Below are 27,685 nucleotides of genomic sequence, written 5' to 3' on the forward strand. Positions count from 1 at the left end.
CCCCTGAAAGAGACACCAGAAAAAGGAATTCCCTGGCAACATCAGGTATTGTGGGCATTCTGAACACAGTAACAAGCAGGTCTGAATGGTACCTAATGGTCAGTGAAATAGACTGTAAACCAGGTGATGCAGGTTCAGATCCCACTTCAGCTCTCTATTTTTTTACATCTAAATTGTGAGCCCACCAAAAACAGATATATGCCTACTATAGCTAAATATTAGACACCTGCAAGACTGAAGGCTACTGAGGTGGTATACATTCCGGTATAGTAGGTTATTTCCTATCTCTAGAAGGCTTACCATTTAAAATAACAGAGTTGCAGTGGAATATGAATTTGGAAGGCCTGGATTAAAGACCACTGCCTCCTTTTCCTGTTTATTTATTTTTTGTCATTCATAATTTGGATGCTTTATTTTAGAAAATGGCTGTTTATCTTGAATGTTCAAGTATTTTTGAACGCGAAACCAAAACATTTTTCATATTCAAAAATGGCTGTGAGGTTTTTGTGAACATTATGAGTGGGACTTCCTGATTCTGACTTGGATGTTCATTCAAAAATGTCCCTCCAGATGTTCAGCTGAAATCTAGGCAGCCAAAAGTTGAGCACATAGATTTAGTATGCTCGTCCTTGGCTAAAGTTACTTTCATTCTTGTTGAACTACAATACCTTTTTTCCCTTCTGCACAATTCAATTTCATTTTCAACTTGTACCCTTCCTTCCGAGTCCAACAAAGGAATGCCTAAAATGGTTCAGAGGAAATAAATATATGTTAAATGTAATGCACTAATTTTCTCAGTGGTTAATTATGGATGCAAAAGCTGGACACTGTGGGGCTCATAATTAAAACTTTAAAATGTCCAAAAACAGCCTAAGTCAGCACTTAGTTGTCCTAATAGTAGGGATGCCCAAGCGCCGATAAGTAAAACCAACTTTCTGGACATGCAGCAGGACTTCCAAGCTGCTGTGCATCCAGAGATCAAAGGAGCATGTTAGGAGGTATGCTATGGGTGGGAATAGGGCGGGCTTCAACCTGGACGTACAGCAGACACAATTAAAGTTTTCCTAGAGGGAACTTAGAGCTAGATTCACTAAGCCCACGGATCCAATCTGATCTGTGAGCGATCCGATCTGATCCGTGGCTGGGGGGCTGATTCACGAAGCGTCCTTTTGCAAATGAGAGTGATCAGAGTCACGCCCTCAACCGACCACAGAGATCACTGAAGAGCGATCCCGACGCATACGCAGATCATCTTCTTTGCCTATAGATGGTCTGCGCATGCTTACAGAGCTTGAAACTCTTTTTAAAAACACTTTTTTACTTCGTGAGCTCATGGTTTTAACCCACTTTAAACCCGTGGCTTAAAACCACGGGCTCACATTGTGGGGAAGGGCAGGAGCATTGGGGCAGAGAGCAGGGCGGCAAGAGGAGAGTTGGGGCAGAGTACAGGGCAACAAGAGGAGTTTCAGGGCAGAGAGCAGGGCGGTGAATCAGAGCAGAGAGCACTACGACAAGAGGAGAGTTGGGGCAGAGAGCAGGGCGGCAAGTTGGAGCAGACAGCAGGGCGGCAGAGAGCAGGGCAGTCGGAAAGGACCTGAGCGACCGGTCCTCAGAAGTCATTTATTTTTTGAACGACCAGTCTAGTCAGTGTTCATGAAATTTTTTAGTGAATCACTGCCTTCCTACATTTGCATGCCATTCCCCCTCATTTGCATGTGTGGATCAGATCGGGAGTAAGGTGAATCGAGTCGGGGTCGCAAATTGATCACAAAGTGATCAGTTCATGATCGGTGTCCTTAGTGAATCTAGCCCTTAGACGCCAACAGTTAGACCTGTTTGAGTTGCATATAAATTCCACAAAAGTGCCCAAACTGACAAGAAGACCATTGGAGGATTTAAGGCATGACCAACCCTTACTCCTCCAGTGGTCATGATTCCCTCCCACCACTTAAAGAGTAAAAAAAAACCCCAAACCTGTAGGCTTCCCATCAGCTGAGCACAGCAGAGGAATCCCCATTAGCTGAGCCAGTTTGGGGGATTCCTAGCAGCTCAGCTGATGGGGATTCCCCTTGCCAGGTTCAGCTGACCTGCAGAGCCCTACACCGATATCCCGCTGACATCACTGCCCTCCCTCCAAATCACCTCAACATTCCTGGGGCCCCCTCCCACATCCCCAGACCCCCCCCCATACTTTCAGATGAGAAAACAGCAGGAGGGAAGCCCACTCCCTCCTGCCTACAGGGCCGCATGCTGCAAATGATGGGGCTTCCCCCCCCCCATGTATCTCATAATGCAGTAGGAGGGGTCAAAGGTCCTGACTGACGCACAAAATTGCGATTTTGAACCAAACAGGGCCTTCATCTCCTCCCACTGTATCCCAAGATGGATTAGGAAGGGGAAGCCCCATCATTTGCAGCACACAGCCCTATAGGTAGAAGAGAGTAGACTCTCCTCCTGCTGTTTTCTCATGTAATGGTATAGGAGGTCAAGGAATATGTGAGGGGAGCCCAGGAATGCTGGTGGGGTGTGAGGGGTTGGAGATGTCAGGGGAAGTCTGGGATGTCAGCAGGATATTAGGTATGTCAGGGTGAGGTCCGGGATGTCAGAGGATGTTTGGGGGAGAGGTGTAGGGCTCCATGGCTCAGCTGATCCTGGCAGGAGGAATCCCTATCAGCTGAACTGCCAGGAATCCCCTAAACTGATGGAGAATCCTCTGCTGGAATCAGACAAGGTAGTTGGTGGGTACGTCTACAAAACTTGCTTTTCTACATTTTTCACGTGAATGTCTTTATTTTCGAAAATGGGTAAAAAAGGTAGACATCCTAAGGACCAAAATTATACCTAGTTTATTTTCAAAAATAAAAAGTTAGACATTTGGCAGCTTTGAAAATGGACATTTTTCTGTAAACTGTGTCCTGATTGTAGGCAGCTGTAGGCGTCCTACAGCTGTCTAATCAGCCAATCGGGATGCACATTTAAAAAAAAAAAAACTGCTCCCCAGGCAGGCCGCCTACATTGGAGGCCCCTCCAAGAGTCTAAGGAGGCCTGCTTGCCCGCCTAAGTTCACCTAAAGCCAGCTGTGGGCGTGGTTTGCCCCAGAAGTCACCTTAGGTGAACCTAGGCAGCTATACGCGTCTTCCTAGTAGAGCAGGAGATGCTTACAATGTAGGCCAGCAAAATGGAGGGTTGATTGGATTGGATTAAATATATTATATTTTAAATACCACTATATACATTAGTATTAAGTGCAGTACAATATTTACTGACTAATCACCCTTTACAAGGTTTGATGGACAGTATGGAAAGGTATATTCTTCTTCTATTCTGGAGTTTTATTAACTTATTTACATTAAATATCTTAATGGATTATTGAAGTATAAAACTTTTTATTTTGGGGAAAGGTGATCTCAAGTGCTTGCAGCTGTTTGACTTTAGAATTAGTCTTATCAAGACAGCTTTATGCAAGCTATCATTAGTCCTTTAAGTTCCCCCTATGTTGTTCCTACTTTTCTTTTTTTATGTTAAACATGCATTCCAAAATAATAACTAAAAAAGTCCTACTATCACAACTTGACATACCCCCCCCCCCCTCCTTTTACAAAACCACAATAGCGGTTTTTAGCGCAGGCTGGCACTCTTAATGCTCTGCGCTGCTCCCAAAACTCATAGGAATTCTGTACTATATTACCTATTGCAATAAGTTTCCAGACCAAATTACAGATTGCCTAATTTATTTTCCAAATACTGTTAAGCTTAATTATATTGGAATAATAAGGTCTTTATACAGTTAAGTTTCCAAAAAGAATAGTATGAACGATCATCTTGACAACTGTGCAACCTAAAATTCCAAAGGGCTGAGTCAGTATATGAGATGCCGCTGAAAAGTTCTCAGCCCAATCACGAAGAGAATGATGTGGAGCCATGAAACTTACAAGTTATTCCACACTTTTCTTGACACTTTTGTTTCATTTCATTTAATGCTCCACATCATTCTCTTCTTGGCTAGGCTGAGAACTTTTCAGCAGCCCCTTGTATGAAAAAACCCTTTTTCTTGTAGAAGAAAACCTGATGACCTTAAGGCCTAGTAGTTGCAGAAGACTTCTTTGAGAAGAATGCAGTGTTCTTGGAGTTGAATACTTGATTAATTTCTTAAATAAGTAATGCGGTTGGCCCATGTGCAATGTTTTATAAACAAGACACAGTAATTTAAAGTCAATGCACTTTGAGACTGGTAACCTGTGTAACTGGTACAAGGTAGGAGTTATGTGTTTGGTTTTCTTGGCCTACTAATGAGCTATGCAACAGTATTTGGTACTAGCTGCAGTCGTTGCAGGTTTGCTTTCCAGGATCCAACCAAGAGAGAATAAAAGGCACATACCAATTTTATCATATTCTCTTTAGTCAAAACTTCTTGACGTCCAGAACCCACCTAAGTCGGTGCTTGGACATCCTAATAGACAAGATGTCCAAGTGCCAATAATAGAAACTGATTTTCTGGACATCCAGTGGAACTTCTATGCCACTGTGCATCCAGAGCTGAAAGGGGCCTATCAGGAAGAGTGGTCAAGGCAGTATTTAGGCGGGCTATGGGCAGGCAGGCAGACTTAGACATTCTGCAGGGATAATCAAATGTTTTATTAGACATCCTGGACGAAACTTAAGACATTGTGAGTTAGATGATTTGAAAACTGGTATAAGTGCTGAAAAGGTACACAAAGTAAAGACCCACACACACTCCCCAAGTGTTCACTGACAATTTCACACCCTCACAAAAATTAAAATTAAAAAATACATACCTGTCTCTAGAACAGCAGCACCTAGTATGGGAAAGCCTAGTAGTCCAACACACAGGTGTCTGAAGTAGCCAGGTGGGTGGGCTAGTGAACCATAGAGAGTTGCAGCAAGTCCCATAAGCCACTCTAACTACTACATTTTTGGTGGAATGTCTGATGCCACTGGAACACCCCCCCAACCCTACTCTACTGCCATGTAGGTGCCACCTGCAGCTATAAGGGCTATTGGGATGGTAGAGAGATGAGTATAGTGGGTTTGAGGAGGGCTCACCATGATCTATAAGGGGTTTGTGGTGAGATGTACATGTGGTACTCGTTATGTGAAGTTCACAGCAGTGTCCTCTCAGATGCCCCACTGCTCTGTTGCTTGTCTGGGTGGCTAGTACATGACTGGCCCCTCACATATCTAGGTGGCTTTGTTCTAGGAGCTTTGGACTTGGATGACATTTTGGTCAAAAATGGGGTATAAATTTAGACATCCTGAGTGTCCTGGACACTGGAAGCCGGAACATCCAGATAAGAAGACGATTTTTGAAAACAAAATGATGGCTATTTTTCCATTGCCAATTTTGGATGTCTAGCGCTCCATGTCCAAAGTTGGACCTAGGTGCACTATCAATTAAGCCCCTCATAGTCTTCGTCTGACACATCATACGTAGGTAGTAAAAACAAGATTTTACAACATGCCTTATCTGTGGTTTAAAACTTAGAGCATTATCACATCAGACTCCTAAAGTGGTGATATTCTGAAAGAGTGTAGAGATTGATCTTTGGCATGTTCTTAGACTGTTTATTTTTATGAAAGCAACATACAGTAGCAGAGGATTTTTCTATATTTAAGATATGATTGTGCTCTTTCATCCAATTAATTAGAGTGTATAGTTTATCATTAAACTTAGAGATAATTTATTCTTAATTATCTTCTTAGGCCATGTATGGGATTTTAGACTGGGCCTGAGGGTTCCCAATCTACTGTAGCCATTAGGTTATGTCTCTACCCCAGGATAATGTAATAGCACCATAAAAGATATTAACATTAAAATCACTATTAACAGTTCATTAGAATATGAAAACTGTGATATAAAAACACCATCTGTTATTCCCTAATCAGTCTCCTTCTTTTTACAAATGCTATTGTCACCAACCTTCAATTCCTTTCCTTTCCCAGCCAAACTATATCCTTAGGAATCTTCACATTAAAATATGTCAAATATAAAAGATATCATGAACGCTCTGGGAGCTAAAATCTGGAATGATCTTCCAATGGAAATTAGAACTATACCTACTTACTGTTTATTTTGCAAATTGTTGGCAATTTACTTCCTTGGAATATGGGACTCTCTTAATCCATGATGTTTAGCATTAGTATCTATAATCTCAAGTCATTTGTTCTTATTCATTGTACATTTTTGTGATCTTTTTGTAAACTGCTTTGAATTCAGTAGGAGATATAGCGGTATATAAATACTGTACATGATTAGCATTAGCATTTTAAGTGCAATTTTCAGCCGCTTCATAAGTGGCTGCAGAAACCAGCATCTTATATAGAATTTCCCCCTAAATGTACAGCGCTGCATATTCCTTTCAGTGCTATAGCAATGATAAATAGTAGTAGAAGGGAAGTGAGTCATCAATGAGGGCAGCTATTAAAAAGTGTAATTTTACTGTTTGCAGCCAAACAGTGGAGATGTCCAAAGAAAACAAGTAAGCTGGTATGTCTCACGACTCTGCTTTATTCACACCATAACTCGATTCACTTACCGTATTTTCACGCATATAACGCGCGCGTTATACGCGTTTTTACCTACCGCGCATACCCCTCGCGCGTTATATGCGTGAGCGCGGTATACAAAAGTTTTTAAACATAGTTCCCACCCCGCCCGACGCCCGATTCACCCCCCCAGCAGGACCGCTCACACCCCCACCCCGAACGACCGCTCGCACGCGCTCCCACCCGCACCCGCATCCACGATCGGAGCAAGAGGGAGCCCAAGCCCTCTTGCCCGGCCGACTCCCCGACGTCCGATACATCCCCCCCCGGCAGGACCACTCGCACCCCCCCCCCGAAGGACCGCCGACTTCCCAACAATATCGGGCCAGAAGGGAGCCCAAACCCTCCTGGCCACGGCGACCCCCTAACCCCACCCCGCACTACATTACGGGCAGGAGGGATCCCAGGCCCTCCTGCCCTCGACGCAAACCCCCCCCCCCCCCCCCAACGACCGCCCCCCCCAAGAACCTCCGACCGCCCCCCCAGCCGACCCGCGACCCCCCTGGCCGACCCCCACGACCCCCCCTTCCCCGTACCTTTGGTAGTTGGCCGGACAGACGGGAGCCAAACCCGCCTGTCCAGCAGGCAGCCAACGAAGGAATGAGGCCGGATTGGCCCATCCGTCCTAAAGCTCCGCCTACTGGTGGGGCCTAAGGTGCGTGGGCCAATCAGAATAGGCCCTGGAGCCTTAGGTCCCACCTGGGGGCGCGGCCTGAGGCACATGGGCCCAACCCGACCATGTGCCTCAGGCCGCGCCCCCAGGTGGGACCTAAGGCTCCAGGGCCTATTCTGATTGGCCCACGCGCCTTAGGCCCCACCAGTAGGCGGAGCTTTAGGACGGATGGGCCAATCCGGCCTCATTCCTTCGTTGGCTGCCTGCCGGACAGGCGGGTTTGGCTCCCGTCTGTCCGGCCAACTACCAAAGGTACGGGGAAGGGGGGTGGGGGGGTCGTGGGGGGTCGGCCAGGGGGATCGCGGGTCGGCTGGGGGGGCGGTCGGAGGTTCTTGGGGGGGGCTGTCGTTGGGGGGGGGGAGGGGGGTTTGCGTCGAGGGCAGGAGGGCCTGGGATCCCTCCTGCTCGTAATGTAGTGCGGGGTGGGGTTAGGGGGTCGCCGTGGCCAGGAGGGTTTGGGCTCCCTTCTGGCCCAACTACACAAAGGTACGGGGAAGGCGGGTGGGGGTGTCGTGGGGGTCGGCCAGGGGGGTCGCGGGTCGGCTGGGGGACGGGCGGAGGTTCTTGGGGGGGGCGGTCGTTGGGGGGAGGGGGTTTGCGTCGAGGGCAGGAGGGCCTGGGATCCCTCCTGCCCGTAATGTAGTGCGGGGTGGGGTTAGGGGGTCGCCGTGGCCAGGAGGGTTTGGGCTCCCTCCTGGCCCGATATTGTTGGGGAGTCGGCGGTCCTTCGGGGTGGGGGTGCGAGTGGTCCTGCCGGGGGGGGATGTATCGGACGTCGGGGGGGGGGCATCAGGCTTTCAGGATGGGGACAGACCTTCAAGGGGGGACAGGACTTCAAGGGGGGACAGTGCACGGAAAGTCAGGGGGGGTGAACGGAGAGTCGGGACAGCGCACGGAAAGTCAGGGCAGTGCACGGAAGTCAGGGGGGGTGAACGAAGAGTCGGGACAGCGCACGGAAAGTCAGGGCAGTGCACGGAAGTCAGGGGGGGTGAACGGAGAGTCGGGACAGCGCACGGAAAGTCAGGGCGGGCGAAAGGAGCGTCGGGCATCATGCGCGGTATACCCGTGAGCGCGGTATACAAAAGTTTTTGTACATATCATCGTGATTTCTGCGCGCTATACCCGTGTGCGCGTTTTACACGGGTGCGCGTTATTTGCGTGAAAATACGGTAATGATTTGACATGTATATGTTTCGGCCAAACCGGCCTGCATCAGGAGTCTTATGCTCAATGAAAGCACCAGCAGGGCATTAAGCCCACTCTTTGTGACAAGCATGTAAAAAGTTGATACAAAGCTCCAATAAAGAAGTGGTCTTAATGCCCTGTTGGTACTTTCATTGAGCATAAGACTAGGCCCTTCCACGGGGTGGGCTGTGCGGTCCAGCAGGGGTTCAGGGGGCGGTTGTCCGGGAGGAGGGATTGGGCATCCCTCCTGCCGGTAAAGAGCCGGGGGGGGGGGGTGGCGGCAGGAGAGATTGGGCATTTCTCCTGCCACAATTGTTATGGGTGCATGGGGACACTGAGCTGATCACAGCAGCCGCGATCAGCTCAGCAGTCCGATTCAGAACTTATACCTATTTTGACTTCATCTAAGTCAAAACATATGTTCTATCTGGCAACCTGTCGAACATTTTTGATTATGGCTGCCAGACGACTAAGTCTAGGTCGACCCACCCCCCGCCCTATCCACTCCTCCAAAAATGCCCCTTTTTGCTCTGGGCGTATAGAGGCAGTGAAAAGGCCTAAGCTGGTTTTAGATACATCTAAAACCAGTTTTGATTATCGGTACTTAGACAACCTGTCTTTTTGATCGTCCAAGTACCGAGTTAGGTCGGTTTTTGGATATACAGTATGTTGGTTTTTTTAAAAAAATTATGAGCCCCATAGTGTATTTGAAGAATTTTTTCTATACCCTTTTTTTTTTTTTTACTTAATACATTCACCTATTCCAGTTTTCAAGATAGTCAGAATAAATTTGCATGCCATTGATTTGCATGAACTGGTAAAATCTTAGAAGCCCCAGAAACTGTTGTATGCTTTTCAACATTAATAGACAAGACTAGACTGTTATTGTTTCGGTCTTCTGTAGATCCATTGACAAAACATTTACAGATGAATTTCAGGGGCTTTATAAGGCTGTGTTAGGCACTAATGAGTACCTTACACAGTGAAAATGGCCTAACATGTTAAAGCATTCCACGTTAGTTTTGCCATGCGCACACACACTAACCACACTATAAATTATTTATTTATTTTTGAGGGGCATGTCGAACACAGAGCAAACATTCCTGCACTAACCAGATAGGCCATTTATATTACCTCATACTAGGGTTACCATATGGCTCCAGAAAAAGGAGAACGGATTGAGACATCCAGGTTTTTACTTACATTGCTTTAAATGGATGTAAAATCCGGATGTCTAAATCCGTCCTCCTTTTTCTGGAGCCATATGGTAACCCTATCTCATACTAACTGATTAGTGCATGGATACTTAACGCCTCCTTAACAGGTGGTGGTAAGTATTCTCATGGTAATTTTTAGAAATGGCTGAATACTAATGGCCAGAAAACAGAAAAAAAAAGTTATTCCGGTCGATATTCAGCCCACGGCAGTCAACATTTTTTATTTTTCTGGTTTTTTTTTAATGCAGATTTCTTCAGGCAGAATTAGCCCTGGGTATTCAATGCCAAGTCATGTACAGGCCTTAGTATTGAATATCCAGAGATAATTTTGCTTCTGCTAGCCACCAAGTCTTATGCAAGCCACAGCCAATATTCAACTGGAACTGCATAAGATAATTATGCGGGCCCCGATTGTGTATGTGGCCAAGCCTTCAAACCCCCGGCCTCTCCCCAAGATTCTGATCCCCTTCCCTCCCTCCCACTACCCTCAAACACTTGGCAAATCTATTCTGCTCCCCTTCCCTCCCTCTGGACACACCTGCCACATACACACACACACATACACACTCGATTCTTTCAGGCATATCTGTGCCTGATTCCTGGTGATCTAGTAGAAGTTTGGATAGAAACAATGCCCACTCACTCCTGTCCATTGAGACTTCCTTTAAAAAAATGACTGCTGTGACTTCTAGCAGCAGCCTTGTGGTACTAATGAAGTACTGCAATGCTGCTGCTAGAGGTCACAGCAGCCATTTTGCAAAGGCAGCCATGACAGACTTGCCCATTCTCCTACTAGACCACCAGTGACTGAACACAGGTAGGCAAATTGTTTGAGTTAGAGTTCTGTGCTGGTCACCTGCAGCAGCCAAATTAGTCCTAAAATAATTGGACATCAAGTTGCACAAATGAAAACAAATTATATTGCTTCTCAATATGCCTGAATAATATCTATGTGTAACAAAAGTATCTGCATTTAACAATACACATTTGTAAAACAGAGGTGATCCATTATCTGGTCTGACACAGGAAATTTCTTTAGTACAACTGGATTCTAGCACTTCTGTTCAAAATTTTGTATCCATTGAAGAAAACTTTTTATCTACTCTGGAAAGAGGGTAGTCACAGATTATTTATAAATAGTATAACAATTGGTTTTAATGTATTTATATTTGTTGTGCTGAAATTATAGAAATGTGATTTTTAATTGTAACAAATTAATGAAATGACAGACCTAAATTATGAACTGTGAGGACCAAATATTGAGCAACAATTGTGGGCTTGAAGAATTCCTTGTCAAATTTCCCAATCATACCCTTTCTACTGGAGTGGTGACTCAGTTTCCCTCCAGGGAGTCTCTTCTAGTAGCCATGTCTGATAGGAGAGAAAACCAATTGATGGCTATCTTGCCCACTGTAAAGACAAAAACCCAATGTTGTTATTTAAACCCATCTTGCATGCAAATTGTACAGATGAAATCACTTTTGGGGTTTTGGGGGGTTATAATTATGTGAAAAATGATCAGGGCCATGAAAGCTCTGTTTAAATGGCAATCCAAAAGCAATTTAGCTAGAACCTAATAGTTTTGACACAACCACATTTCCTGGTATTGATGAAAGGGTATCATCATTAAAATACATGTTGGCAACCATTATATAGAAAAAGGGTTTGTACTGTTCTGACAGAACTTAGTTCTCTTTGGCGAATAACTAATGTTAATTAGGCACCATAATTTTTTCCTAGGAATAAAGTGGCACTTATCCACTTGACCAGAAAAAACATATTTGAGTTATTTTTATAGCAAGTACTAAGTAATCTTTAACCACTGAATATAACCAGACATCACAAATATGTTGGGGGGTTTTAAATGGAAAAAGTAGCTTCACTACTTACATGCAATTTATATTTTCCAGTGTGAAAAGTAATGCTGCTTGGACTTGGTTTGTAATAGAGAAGTATTCAGACTGAAAACAGAATTTATGTTTATTGCATTTAGCAGTGGCGTACCTAGGGCATGTGGCACCCGGGGCCCATCATTTTTTGACACCGCCCCCCACCCCATGTAAAAATTTTTATTTTTTTTTATAAGAACCATGAAATGGAATAAATGGTCAGAATAGAAACAGGCAGTGAAAATTTTCTTTTATTGAACCTCATATATGTAACCATTATTCCAAACATAACATAACAAATTATGTCTGAATTGTCATGACATTGGAAGTACATATGGAGTAGTTGCAGGTGATGCTTGGGACATTTCTGATTGAATTAGTTCGGCTTTGTGTTTTTTGAATAGAAGGGTTTTTATTTATTTTTTGAAGGTTTTGTAGTCTGTGGTTGAGGTCAATAGGTTGTAGAGTTGGGGGTTGAGTGTTGCAGCTCGAGTGGCTAGAAGGTTGTCATACAGTTTTATTCTTTTGACGTTTTTGGTTGGAGGGTGTAACATAGTAACATAATAACATAGTAGATGACGGCAGATAAAGACCCGAATGGTCCATCCAGTCTGCCCAACCTGATTCAATTTAAATTTTTTTAAAATTCTTTCTTCTTAGTTATTTCTGGGCAAGAATCCAAAGCTTTACCCGGTACTGTGCTTGGGTTCCAACTGCCGAAATCTCTGTTAAGACTTACTCCAGCCCATCTAAACCCTCCCAGCCATTGAAGCCCTCCCCTGCCCATCCTCCACCAAACGGCCATACACAGACACAGACCGTGCAAGTCTGCCCAGTAACTGGCCTAGTTCAATATTTAATATTATTTTCTGATTCTAAATCTTCTGTGTTCATCCCACGCTTCTTTGAACTCAGTCAAAGTTTTACTCTCCACCACCTCTCTCGGGAGCACATTCCAGGCATCCACTACCCTCTCCGTAAAGTAGAATTTCCTAACATTGCCCCTGAATCTACCACCCCTCAACCTCAAATTATGTCCTCTGGTTTTACCATTTTCCTTTCTCTGGAAAAGATTTTGTTCTACGTTAATACCCTTCAAGTATTTGAACGTCTGAATCATATCTCCCATGTCTCTCCTTTCTTCTAGGGTATACATATTCAGGGCTTCCAGTCTCTCCTCATACGTCTTCTGGCGCAAGCCTCCTATCATTTTCGTCGCCCTCCTCTGGACTGCCTCAAGTCTTCTTACATCTTTCGCCAGATACGGTCTCCAAAACTTAACACAATACTCCAAGTGGGGCCTCACCAATGACCTGTACAGGGGCATCAACACCTTCTTCCTTCTACTGACTAAGCCTCTCTTTATACAGCCCAGCATCCTTCTGGCAGCAGCCACTGCCTTGTCACACTGTTTTTTCGCCTTTAGATCTTCGCACACTATCACCCCAAGGTCCCTCTCCCCGTCCGTGCATATCAGCTTCTCTCCTCCGAGCATATACGGTTCCTTCCTATTATTAATCCCCAAATGCATTACTCTGCATTTCTTTGCATTGAATTTTAGTTGCCAGGCATTAGACCATTCCTCTAACTTTTGCAGATCCTTTTTCATATTCTCCACTCCCTCTTCGGTGTCTACTCTGTTACAAATCTTGGTATCATCTGCAAAAAGGTACACTTTTCCTTCTAACCCTTCAGCAATGTCACTCACAAACATATTGAACAGGATTGGCCCCAGCACCGAACCCTGAGGGACTCCACTAGTCACCTTTCCTTCCTTCGAGCGACTTCTATTAACCACCACCCTCTGGCGTCTGTCCGACAGCCAGTTTCTGACCCAGTTCACCACTTTGGGTCCTAACTTCAGCCCTTCAAGTTTGTTCAACAGCCTCCTATGAGGAACTGTATCAAAGGCTTTGCTGAAATCCAAGTAAATTACATCTAGCATATGTCCTCGATCCAGCTCTCTGGTCACCCAATCAAAAAATTCAATCAGGTTCGTTTGGCACGATTTAATTTTTGTAAAGCCATGTTGCCTCGGATCCTGTAACCCATTAGATTCAAGGAAGTACACTATCCTTTCTTTCAGCAACACTTCCATTATTTTTCCAACAACTGAAATGAGGCTCACCGGCCTGTAGTTTCCTGCTTCATCCCTGTGACCACTTTTATGAATAGGGACCACATCCGCTCTCCTCCAATCCCCAGGAATCACTCCCGTCTCCAGAGATTTGTTGAACAAGTCTTTAATAGGAATCGCCAGAACCTCTCTGAGCTCCCTTAGTATCCTAGGATGGATCCCGTATGGTCCCATCGCTTTGTCCACCTTCAGTTTTTCAAGTTGCTCATAAACACCCTCCTCCGTGAACGGCGCAGAATCTACTCCATTTTCTCGTGTAACTTTGCCAGACAATCTCGGTCCTTCTCCAGGATTTTCTTCTGTGAACACAGAACAGAAGTATTTGTTTAGCACATTTGCTTTCTCCTCATCACTCTCCACATATTTGTTCCCATCATCTTTTAGCCTAGCAATTCCATTTTTTATCTTCCTCCTTTCACTAATATATCTGAAAAAATTTTTATCTCCCTTTTTTACATTTTTAGCCATTTATTCTTCCGCCTGTGCCTTCGCCAAACGTATCTCTCTCTTGGCTTCTTTCAGTTTCACCCTGTAGTCCTTTCTGCTCTCCTCTTCTTGGGTTTTTTTAATATTTCATGAACGCCAACTCTTTCACCTTTATTTTCTCAGCCACTAGGTTGGAGAATCATATCGGCTTCCTTTTTCTCTTGTTTTTATTGATTTTCTTCACATAAAGGTCTGTAGCCATTTTTATCGCTCCTTTCAGCTTAGACCACTGTCTTTCCACTTCTCTTATGTCCTCCCATCCTAACAGCTCTTTCTTCAGGTACTTTCCCATTGCATTAAAGTCCGTACATTTGAAATCTAGGACTTTAAGTATCGTGCGGCCGCTCTCCACTTTAGCCGTTATATCAAACCAAACCGTTTGATGATTGCTACTTCCCAAGTGAGCACCCACTCGAACATTAGAGATACTCTCTCCATTTGTGAGGACCAGATCCAATATCACTTTTTCCCTTGTGGGTTCCGTCACCATGTGTGAATGGTGTGTGGGTTCTCCTATGTCTGGTTGAGGTGGATTAAACCAGTCGATTATTCCAATAGGCTAGGCTGTCTCCGTTTATTGCTTTAAATAGTAGGCAGGAAAATTTGAAGTGGGAGCCAATGTGAGTCGTGGTATGCCTCTGTGATGTGGTCGAATTTCTTCAGTGAGTAGACCAGTCTTAGGGCTGTGTTTTGTATTGTTTGTAGTTGTTTTATCATGGTTGTGGAATCTTGGCTGTTTTTCCTCCATTTTCTTTCTAGTTGTCTGCATTGTCTTTTTAGTAGGAGTAGTTCATTGTTCTGGGAGTTGGTAAATATGAGAGAGAAAGATGAATGTAGGCAAACTTGTTGGAGACAAAAGACTTTTCACAAGGTACATGAGAAAGAGAGGAGGAATAGGAATAAAACTGGAAAGGTGGCAATTTGAACCAGTGGGGTAAGAGTTTAAAGAGTTAGGATTGGGACTGATAGCCCAAGCAGAGGAGAACAACAAGAGAGAGAGTATGGAGAACAGAACGGAGATGGCTGAATGAAAAGACCAGTAAAAGCCATCACATTGTTTTAGATCAACTATGAAAAACATAATCTACTTGTGATGCAGACTGCCCAAGGAACTTGGTTTGACATAGCATGGCTTATCTTAAGAACATGTGAGGAAAGTGGATACTGGGAGGGGTGAAAGAAAGAGGAAGATAGGTTAAAAAAAAAAAAAAAAAAGGAGACATTAAAAAGTTTGGGAACCTCTATTCTAGGGATCCTATACTGTTAGTATATCCATTTTTAATGGCCTAGCTTCTAAACACCAAAGTAAACTTATTTAGCTGAAGAAATTAGTTACCCCCCCCCCCATTCCACACACATTAATTCTCTTCCATTTTTGTTCCCATTATAAAAACACTGATAAGTTCCCAGAAAAAAAACACATTATAATAAGAAGTGAAAACAAAGGCCCCTATAGATGAGAACATAACATAAGAATAGCCTAACTGGGTCAGACCAATGGTCCATCATGCCCAGTAGCCCATTCTCATGGTAGCCAATCCAAGTCACTAGTACCTGGTCAAAACCCAAAGAGTAGCAACATTCCATTCTACCGATCCAGGGCAAGCAAATGCTTCCCCCATGTCTTAATAACAGACTATGGACTTTTCCTCCAGGAATTTGTCCAAACCTTTCTTAAAACTAGCTACGCTATCTGCTTTTACCATAACTTCTGGCCACTTCATTTTTAAGCTTAGATCTTTCCTTCCAAACAGAGACCTTGCTACATTTCAAATACAGAACGAGGTAACTTCACATGGACTTAGCTGTGCAGGAAATGTGCACCCACCATATAGTGCAAAAATGTGCAAAGGTCTGTTTTTTTTCTTTCGATCACTACATAGCCTAATGCCACACAAGCAGCGCTGTTACAAACATATTCTGAAGGTCAATGCTAAGGAGATACTGACAAACCACTGGAAGAGATCCCAAAACAACTACCCAGGCACAACACCCAAAGACCCACTCAGTGTGTGAACCAGTTGAGTGGAATGGACTAACTGGGGGGTGGAAATGGGCCTGGAGTTTGCTCAGCAGAATTTCCCAGACCACCTCTTCCTCTCAACACATTGACACGCTGCCGCCACCACCACCACCACTAGGAACACCTCACCAGGTAGGCCAGCAACTTTATAAAAACACATTACTATATTTTCTTTTAAAGCACATATTTTAACTGAACTCTCCGACGTCAGAGGAGGGGCAGGACCATGGCAGAGGGACGACAACTCCGGAGGCCTATGGCAACCTGCAAGGATCACTAAAGTACCCGCGATCCTTTCTGTAGGTTGCTTTCTGCTGCAGTCGGGTAACATCTCGACAGCCATGTTGCGTTTTCATCCTATTCAATTTAGCCAAACCCTGTGTCTAACCCATGCATTTTTGAATTCCACTTCTCCTATAAGGGTGTCCTTGGCATCACTACTCTCCTTTCTTCTGTTGATTACAACTCTATGTAGCTTAACATTTTTCGGGCAACAGCCACTTGTCACATTATTTCACTGCCTTGAGATCCTCAGCCACTTTCACCCCAAGGTCTATCTCCTAGTCTCTGCATGTCAGTCTCTCGGCCCCTAGCACATACTTCTCTTTTAGATTTCTATACCCCAATTACATCACCATGCACCTCTTCACATTAACCCCCCCTCTTTTACTAAGGTGCGCTATGCTTTTTAGCATGCGATATTAGTGCACACTAAACATGCGCTAAATGCTAATGTGTGCATGTTATCCTATAGATGTGTTTTCAGTTAGCGCACGTGTTAATTTAGCGCACACTAAACGCCTGCTAAAACGCTTAGCGCACCATAGTAAAAGAAGACTTAAGTTTTAACTGCCAAACATTCAACTATTCTCATTTTTGTAGAACCCTTCTCATGTCTAGTTTCAAGTTTCAAGTTTATTTATATTTGATGGTTCGCTTAATAATTCTAAGCGAATAACATAACAGTAAATATTGGGATAAAAACAGTTAAAAATATTATTATAACTTAAAAATATTATTAACTTAAAAATTAAAAAAACATGGTCATGACAAACTGACAATACAGACATTACTGGAATGATTGGAAAAAACATAAGGGGATAAAAGTTACAAAATTGTTGTTTCCCCGCTGGGAAGAGAAGAAAACTGGATAGGGTAGGATAGAACACTGGGGTTGGGGTATAAGTAAAGTAAAACCTTTTCACATTTTGATTGTTTTAAATTATCGAGGAAAAAATTCCTCTTTAAAGATTAAAAGAAGCTTTAAAAAGAAATGTTTTTAGATTAGTTTTAAATAAAGTGAGGTCTTTGATATTTCTGATATAAAAAGGGAGAGTATTCCAAATAAGCGGGGCCTTGACTGAAAAAATATCGTGACGCCTAGTTCCTATTATTTTCAATGAAGGGACCATGAGTAGCTCCTGGGTGTTAGATCGAAGAAGACGATTTGAAACGTGAGGGATTAGTAGACGATCAATAAACTGAGGTTCATTTGTAGTTATTGTTTTGAAAACTAATAATGCTATTTTATATGTTATTCTTTGATTAATGGGTAGCCAATGAGATTCTATCAGATATGGAGTCACATGATCATATTTCTTTCCATGATATATTATTTTTATGGCAATATTTTGTATTATTTGTAAACGTCTTTGTTCCTTGTATGTAATGTTTAATAATAGAGAATTACAATTACAAGTATGTTCATTATTCTGAGGATTCTGCTGCTATTTCAGCATAATATATCTTCTCCAACAGGCACTACCTATTCTCATCATACTCAATTTCATCTTAAAGACCTTGAAACCTCCCAAAATAAAATGCCCTTAAGCACCCTCTCCTTAGATCTCCTGTTTTACTTCATGCATCCCCCTTCTCCCAAAATGACCACCCAGTTCCCTTGCTCAACCAGTGTGTGGTGCAGTGCTTAGAGCTACAGCTTTGGCACCCTGAGGTTGTGGGTTCGAATTCCACACTTCTCCTTGTGACCCTGGGCAAGTCACTTAATCCCCATTACACCAGGTACATTAAATAGAGTGGGAGCCTGCCAGGACAGTTAAGGAATAATGCTTGAGTTCCTGAATAATATGTAATTCGCATAGAATTGTGGGATATGCGGAATATAAATTATTTTTAAAAAGATGTATGCTTACCTTCTACTACAGGGGTGTCCAATGTCGGTCCTCGAGGGCCGCAATCCAGTCGGGTTTTCAGGATTTCCCCAATGAATATGCATGAGATCTATGTGCATGCACTGCTTTCAATGCATATTCATTGGGGAAATCCTGAAAACCCGACTGGATTGCGGCCCTCGAGGACCGACATTGGACACCCCTGTTCTACTAGTTCAACTGTTACAATTAATCTGGTGTTTAGCATGAGAGGATTTTATTGGTTTTGAATTTATTATTTCCTATGTCATATTGTATGCAACTTAGCACTGTATAATTTGCAGCATATATGGGGTCTTTTACTAAGGCGCGCTAGCCGTTTTAGTGCACGCTAAATGCTAACGTGTCCATATAATGTATTGGGTGCGTTAGCATTTAGAGTGCGCTAAATCCGCTAGCGCGCCTTAGTAAAAGACCCCCATAATGAATAAATCACTCATTAACCATTGCTAGGGTGTGTCAGATATGATCTCAGTCTCATCTCAGTGCTTGTTTTTAAAAGAAATCTTCCTTCATAAGGTATAATATGTACAATTCTTCTTTCTTCTGGATTCTGGTGTACTTTCTTTGTGACCCCTCCTCATTAAAATGTATGTTATCTCCTTTTTATCTTCTGGGGTTCCTCTATACCAGGGGTAGGGAACTCCGGTCCTCGAGAGCCATATTCCAGTCGGGTTTTCAGGATTTCCCCAATAAATATGCATGAGATTTATTTGCATGCACTGCTTTCAATGCATAGTCATTGGGGAAATCCTGAGAATACGGCTCTCGAGGCTGAAAACCCGATTGGAATACGGCTCTCGAGGCTGAAAACCCGAGTGGAATACGGCTCTCGAGGCTGAAAACATGAAAACCCAAACCCGACTGGAATACGGCTCTTGAGGCTGAAAACGGCTCTCGAGGCTGAAAACCCGAAAACCCAAACCCGACTGGAATACGACTCTTGAGGCTGAAAACGGCTCTCGAGGCTGAAAACTCGAAAACCCAAACCATATATTTTCCGCCAGGGTATGTATTGGATCCTCCCAGAACTCATGGAAAAACTTCCAGATTGGTTGTGACTAAAATGGCAACTCATGTCTCCATTACGCCTTTGCCATGTGCTCAGTATCAAAATGCCTAGTTACAGCAAAGATAATAGAATATTAGCTGATACGTGGAAAACATTGCATTATGTAAGTAATCTAACAACTATTCCAATTCACAAATCTACAAATCAATCTATATGGGTGAACTCCAAGATTCAAATTGGCGGAGAAAGGCTCGTCTGGAAGCATTGGATGATTGCAGGAATATGTATATTAGATGATGTTATTTCTAATGGTAAAATGCTTGAATTTTCACAGTTACAACATAAATATGGCCTTAATAGATCAGAAAGTTTTAGATGGTTGCAACTGAAGCATGCCATTCAGGCAGGGTTCCCTGATGGAAAAACCCTAATAATTCCTATGCTTTCAGGCGGACTTCTTGGGTCACCAGGCCGCCCAGTGGTATTAATTATTAACTGGACTTATTAAAAATAAACCAAACACTGGTCTGAGAGACATTTGGAGCATTGTGATTAAGCATCAAATTACTGCATCTCAATGGCCACGAATTTGGTCTTGGAGGATGAGATGTACAGTGTCGGCATCTACGAGACAAACTTGTTTTTTTCTGTTACATAGAGCATTATGGACCCCTGTTCGGTTACAAAAATTGGATAGCTCTAAGTCTAATAAATGTTTGCACTGTCATCTCGAAGCAGGGACTTTAGATCATTTATTGTTCTATTGTTCATTTATTATGAATTTTTGGAAATCAATTTGGGACCAAATTAATTGTTTATTAGATAACCCAGTGGCATTATCATATGATACTGTGCTGTTTGGTATGGCAATGAGAGCAAAAAGTTAGATTTCTACAAATAACAACAAATTATTACTTATAATGACTGGGGTTGCCATTCAACAAATTATGTATAATTGGAAAAATTGGAGTAGATTAAATTATAATTTCTGGGAGGGGCGCTAGTGAGCATCACAGCAAATGGCAGCGTAGCGTCTGAGCTCCGCAGCCCAGCACACTAAAAAGCATTTTTTTCTCAGTTCCATCGGCCTCTCGAATTGCGGGGAAGCAGCGATTCAAACTTGTCAGCTATGTCTGCATCTAAAGCTGGCAAAAGGAAGAACGTAGAGCCTGTTTCGCCGCAAAAATCGGCGGCGGCAAAGGAAGAAGGAGACACGCTGCAGACTGTCATGGCGGAGCTTCGCGCCATGCGGGAGATTCTGGCGGCCACCAACCAAAACACGGAGGACATTAAAACAGACCTCGCTTCCCTCACGGTAGAGATGGCGGTCTGTCGGTCTCGATTGGATGTGGCCGAACAAAAGATTGAGGTGAATGAATCTAATATAAAGTCCCTACAACGTCAATTTAAAAAAATTACCATTCTAGAACAGGAACTTGAAGATGCCCAGAACCGTTCGCGACGTAACAACTTGCGGGTTCTGGGAATTCCGGAAACGAGAGAGGGAAAAGATACGATCGCCTTTCTACAGATGTTGTTTCCTAAACTACTTGGCATCGACTTTAAACACGATTTAGAAATTGATCGCGCTCACCGAGTGCCAACGCATAAGATTGACGTGGGGGCCAAATATCCACGACCCGTTGTAGCCCGTCTGTTACGCTATACACAAGTGATGGAGATCATGAGGCAAGCGAAGCTGCAGCGTCCGCTGAAGTTTGAGGGGAATAACATCTTAATTGTTCCAGATCTTGCTAAACAAACTGCCAAGAGGAGAAAACAACTTTTGGAATACAGGCCCAAGTTGAAGCACATTGGTGCTAAATATGGCATGTTCTATCCGGCCACCCTCAGAGTCACCTTCAATAACAGTACCAAGAATTTCACCCACCCTCATGAGCTGGCAGATTATTTGGAGGCTCAAGCTCCAAGTTCCATAGACTCTACTTAATTCCTGATATCACTTATGCTGTGTCTTGCAGTGTGCTTTCCTGATAATATGAGACTTTACTGTTCATTGCCTCACTTGAATTCACTATTGAGGCTGTAATGTGGTTCTGAAGATGCTAGTTTTAGCCTGTATTTTGCATTTATATTATTACATAGCTGATTAGTTTGCACTTCTGTTATGTGTGCAGTTGATGAGTGAATTTTGCTGGTTTCTTATACCATGTTTAGGATTGTCTGGGCTGTGTTGAGCGGCTCGCTTGTCTGCCTATGTGACCTCACTATCCCTATATATTTCTACTGCTTCTGACTCTGTTTAATCCTACCTATATTGCTATGACGGATCCTCATGATTCTCGGTTTCTTATTATTATTCTGGATTTAATATTATTTCTGAATGAACGTATATGCAATTGGATGGGTACATATGTGTTTTCATACTTGTTTTATTTTGATTATGAACTAATTCGCACAGGATGTCATGCTGGACTTTATGTTCTTCATACTATATGGGTGCTTCACATTATATATTATATTACAGTTTATGCTAGCTTTGACAGGAATTTATGATCAATTGATGTTTACACATATTGGTTATTATTCCTCTATGCTTTCATTACATAGCTACTGTGAGTATGTTAGTATATTACTTCCCCTTCCAGTATTATACCTAGGAAGCAGGACGATTCTAGGGGGGGAATATGGCTGTGCTACTGCTATGCATATTGTGCATATAATTTATATTACAATTCAACTATTTCCTTAATTTGAGATGACACTTACATTTTGCTCACTTAATGTAAAGGGTCTCAATAATCCTATCAAACAGCAGAAAATCCGAGATTATATCACCCGACTACAACCTGATATAACCCTTCTCCAAGAAACTCATTTATCAGATAGGGATTCTGTTAAATTTTGCCTACCCTGGGCTCTTCCTACATTGTACTCCCCTGCTTTAGATAAAAAGAACGGTGTAATGGTTATTATTAAACAAAATCAAGGTATTAAATTGTTATCTCATTCCACAGATCTAATGGGTAGATGGATTAAATTTCATCTAGATATTAACGGCATATTTATCACATGCCTTAATATATACGCCCCTAATGTCGATCTCCCTGATTTCTTTGATGACTTGTCCTTTTTGATATCTGCTTCTCCTGATAGTTTGTACCTGGTAGGAGGTGACTTCAATCTTATACTTGATCCTATTAAGGACCGTAAGTCTCATGCCCTATATAAAAAGTCCCGATCTTGGTATAAACTGCAGGAATTGATTAACCAATTCGATTTAATCGATCCCTGGAGAATCACTCATCCCACAGAGTCCGCTTTCACATACTACTCTCCGCCGCATAATACATATTCACGTATTGATTATTTTTTAGTGAGTGCAGCCCTATCCACATATCTCTCCTCTGCCACAATCAGAGAAATTGCAATTTCGGACCATGCGGCCATATTATTGAACCTACATAAGGTCATTAAAATTACTCCATATAAACAGTGGAGATTTAATAATTCCTTACTCCTTGAAACTGAATTTAGGGAGCATATATCAAATGCAATCACTGAATTCTTTGATTTTAACAATTCCAATTCCACAGACTGGATAAATTTGTGGGATGCTTTTAAGGCGTTTATTAGAGGGGAAATTATATCAAGATCAGCATACTTAAAACGCGAACGTTTACGCTCCACTGTGGAATTGGAAAATAAAATTAAAATTGCTGAAGAATTCCATATAGCTCATCCCGCTGACTTTGAGGCTTTATTGCATCTTAGATCACTCAGAGTGGAGTATAATGCTCTACTGAGTAAATCAGCCTCGCATACCCTTCTACTCAAAAATGCCTCTTACTATTCAGATAATGACCGATGTGGTCATCAGCTGGCTCAATTTCTGAAAGGACGCTCTACCAAAACTTATGTTGCTGCACTGCATTGCAATGATAATTGCGTAGTTACTGACTCCTCAGATATAGTTACACGATTCCATACTTTTTACTCCCACCTGTATACCTCAGAACTCAGTGAATCTGCTGACACAACACAATTTCTTCAATCTCTTCCCCACACGACGATTTCTAAGGTACAACACCAAGATTTATCCCGAGCTTTAAATAGGGACGAGATAGAGAATGCCATTAGACAATTAGCTAACAATAAAGCCCCTGGTCCGGATGGACTAACGGCAGAATTCTACCGTGCATTCTTACCCCAGTTGTTATCTCATATTCTCACCTTCTTTACATCTATTATTCAATCAGGTAAAATATCAGGAACCTTCACGGAGGCAACTATAATTGTTTTACCTAAACCAGATAAATCTCCACTATTAGTATCTAACTATAGGCCTCTCTCTTTAATCAATACTGATGCCAAGATTTTTGCAAAAGTTATTGCGAATCGTTTAATTCCTAGTTTACATGATATTATTTCACCAGATCAAACGGGTTTCATTCCAGGACGTTTGTCCAGTGATAACACTAGACTATTAGCTGATGTAATACAACTAACTGACACTACCTCTGAGCCCTTGCTGATCATGGGTTTAGATGCGGAAAAAGCCTTTGATCGGGTGGAATGGGATTATATTTTCCAAGTGTTACATTGGTATGGATTTCCGCCATATTTCATATCGATGGTCAAAATTCTATACACTTCACCCACGACTAAATTGTTTATTAATGATTGCTATTCAGCCCCTTTTAAGCCCAGTAGAGGCACTAGACAGGGATGCCCACTTTCTCTGCTGCTATTCGACATAGCCCTTGAGCCACTGTTAACGGCGATACGCACATGCCCTAATATTACTGGTTACTGCACTCCATCGGTGCATGTTAAATTGTCGGCATATGCTGATGATATTTTGCTATATGCGACCCCATCTTCGGTGCCCTCCATTATAAACTTGATATCCTCTTACTCTACTATATCTGGATACAAACTTAACCTATCTAAGACTGAAATTATGCCACTTCACTGTCCTGATGTTAAAGAAGATCTGGCCAAATATGGGTTTAAATGGTCCTCCAATAAGATTAGATACTTGGGTATTTATTTTGGCCCGACATTAGAGGATACAATATCATATAATTTGGATTTTTTAATCACCAAAATTAAACGACTTACGTCTCAATGGTCTCCGCTCAAGATATCTTGGTGGGGCCGTTTGGACACTATTAAAATGATGCTAGTTCCGGTAATTAATTACACTCTTTCTATGTTACCTTGCCTGTTACCGATTTCAGAGTATAAGAAAATTGAACAGATTTTGGTCTCATTCCTTTGGAATGCTAAAACCCCTAGAATCAGTTTGCAAAAACTTAAATGCACTAAACAGAATGGTGGGATTAACTTCCCTAGTATATATGACTACCATTTAGCTTTCCTTCTGCGTCAAAGTATGGTTTGGAACGACCCCTCCCATCTTACATATACTCCACTTTGGGTTACTTTGGAATCCAGAGGGGTTCCTCTTTACTTAAAACATACTGCTCTGATGGAAGACCATGACGGAATAAATTTACATCCTGTGATACACTCCACTCGCATTGCTGTTAAATCCATAGATCGATTAATGGAGATTCCATGGTCCCTGTCTCTATATGCTCCAATCTGGAACAATCCGGCTTTTCGGATTCAGAATAAACCTATCTCTTGGAAGTTGTGGCAGACACATGGTTTATGGAATATCTCCCATCTATTTGATGGCCAGACTTGGTTTTCATTTGATGTTATATGTAGGAAGCATAACTTGCCTCCTTCACAATTTTTTAGGTGGCTTCAACTGACCCATTGTATTAAAAAGATTCTAAATACTAAAGAATACAAGTTGGATGAACCCTCCTACTTTACAGCATGCACCACTATCTCAGCGTCTGGTAAGGCGGCCTCTAAATGGTATAAACTAATTCAAGGATATAAATTTGCTCACGATAGATCTATAAAGATTGTCTGGCATAGGGAGCTTTCTTTAGACTTGGAAGATTCCACTTGGGCTTGCTTGTGGGTTTCTGCTGGTAAAGCCCTTCACTCTGCCTCTATGCTTCAATCAGCTTACTTTTTATTACACAGAGCATATTGGACACCCTGCAGGTTGGTCAAGATAGACCCGTCTGCATCGAAATTGTGTTGGTCTTGTAAACAATTTGAAGGATCCCTGAGACATATGATCTTTGATTGTCCATTGCTGGATAAATTTTGGAAATCGGTATGGTCAGATATTTGTAACATGCTCAATATACATGAAAACATATCCTATGCTATTCTCATAGCTGGTAATCATGCATTAAGATTTCCTCTTACGGAATCTGAAGGTATATTACTTAGGGGCCTTCTCATATTAGCACTTCGCTCCATCTTCTCCAACTGGAAATCTCTGGATATGGTTTCGCCTGCTATGTGGTGGTCCAATCTTAATATAGTTATTAAATATGAAATGTTATATGCACGTAAACTGGGCTCCTTACGCCGTTTTCATGACATATGGGATCCTGTATTGAATTTCTGTTCCCCTTGTGTATAACACCACTTAATTACCTAGCTACTTACTAATATCTATTATCTGGTTCTTTTGTTTTTGCCATGGATTACACTCATTTCTTTTGGTTCCCATTTAGTATGTAACTCACTTGTTGTATACATCCTATTGCTTGCTCTCGTAATGTTCTTAGTATTTTTGGATCTGTCTTTTATATTCTCATGTGTTACAGATGATGAATGTTATGTTCCTTGACCTTACTGCTTGCAGTTCCTTCTTATTTTGTTTTGTATTTTGTTACGTATATATACAATAAAAAATATTGAACTTTAAATTATAATTTCTGTGGAATTCCTTATGTCATGTTTATAAAATAGAAAGATTTATTGCAATACAGCGCGGTTTTTTCAGGAAATTTCAGGATGTGTGGGATCCATTTACAAAGTATTGTACCGATTAGATGACATTTTATTTTATTTTTCCCTAAAATTCACAAGTTTGATCGTGAGGGGGGGGAGGGGAGGGTAAATTTATTGTTACATATTATATAAGGTATTGATTATATGATAAGAAAGGGTGGGAAGGGTGGGAGATAAGAGCATATTAATTTTACCATTGATGATTATTAAGTGTTATATTTATTGTTAATTTGTTTGGATATATTGTTACACTTATTGTAAATTTGAAAATGAATAAAGAATTTAAAGATAAAAAACTGGTTCTTAATGTAAAGCTTTCTTCAAACACAAAAACTTTCCAGCCTTGTCTTAAGATAGTACACATTCCACATTTTCTCCCAGCTGCCTTAACAGGAAAAGATCAGCTTGCTTCCATATTTTCAATAATGGGCTGCTCTGTTTCCTCTATCTCCATATCATGTGCAAAGTCTTCATCAGCTAACTCAATGTTCTGCCCAAACAGTTTCACCACTCTCTGTGACTTCTATATCACCCACCTCTGCCTGGTCTGGTAGACTGTGGCTTCTTAATTCCTTGGGCTGGCAATCTGTGACTTGCAACCGGCTGACTGGCTCGCTGGGTTGAGAGCTGGCGTGTACTCTTAGGCTGGTGCTCCCACTGCTTCTGGAGCTGGCTCCCCTGCTTTGAGAAAGTTACTCCCTTTTCTCTCACTGCAGGAAGCTGATTAATCCTCCCTGTAGGTGTGTTGGTATAGCCTGCTCTCACAGAGCTCCTCACCTGTCCTAAACCAATTTGGGATTGATTGGAAGTGGCTTGTATTCCAGCCCTGCTCTTTCCTGCCCCTGGCTCTAGGCCTGCTGGGAAATGTAGTCTTTCCACTTGTTTCTATATACCTGGATTAGATCTGCCTGCTTTAGGCAGGGCTTTAAGAGGTTTCATTGTTGGAAGGCTTGGCTTATAAGTATTTCTAGGAGCTGCTTTGGGACTCTCCCTAGCCAGTTTAGGAATACTTGAAAGGGTTTTAACCCTATTTCCTTTCTATGGCAAGGCTTCCTCACTAGGAACAGGGCAACCCTATGACTGTATGCACATTAGCATTTACATGGTAACAGGATGTCTCATTGGCATTCTGCAACTATTCATATAACTTACATAGTATATACTGTATTTACAAGGGTGAATACACATGAGTAGACCATGGACACTGTGTATGTAATAATCTTCACTGTGTGACTGATAATCACCCTGTGTGCTAAATAGACTCACCGTTTGGATGCAGCTTGTTCTTGTTTCTGCAGTCCACCTGTAGGAATAGTACGTGTATCTATACCTATTTACAGTGACTTGACTCCTGAGGCAGGTGCTTCTGCATCAAAATGTAGACCTGAGTCAAGTCTTTTTTAAACAAAGCCCTTGTGATAAAATTCATCTGGTCTACCTCTACTATTCTATGCTATATGAAGATCGCTTGTT

At 42.3% G+C, this 27,685-nt stretch overlaps 1 long non-coding RNA gene across 1 annotated transcript; it reads right to left on the bottom strand.

Annotated features, from left to right (window-relative positions):
• Nucleotides 1–58: 58 nt before the first annotated feature.
• On the bottom strand, nt 59–26,994 carry LOC117360442. The gene is made up of 3 exons (XR_004539411.1): nt 26,749–26,994; nt 10,871–11,049; nt 59–741 (listed from the first exon to the last, which is right to left on the bottom strand). It is a non-coding gene; the product is annotated as an uncharacterized LOC117360442 (long non-coding RNA).
• Nucleotides 26,995–27,685: the final 691 nt, after the last annotated feature.

Source organism: Geotrypetes seraphini, chromosome 5, assembly GCF_902459505.1.
Source record: "Geotrypetes seraphini chromosome 5, aGeoSer1.1, whole genome shotgun sequence".
In the NCBI taxonomy this organism is placed as follows: Eukaryota; Metazoa; Chordata; class Amphibia; order Gymnophiona; family Dermophiidae; genus Geotrypetes; species Geotrypetes seraphini.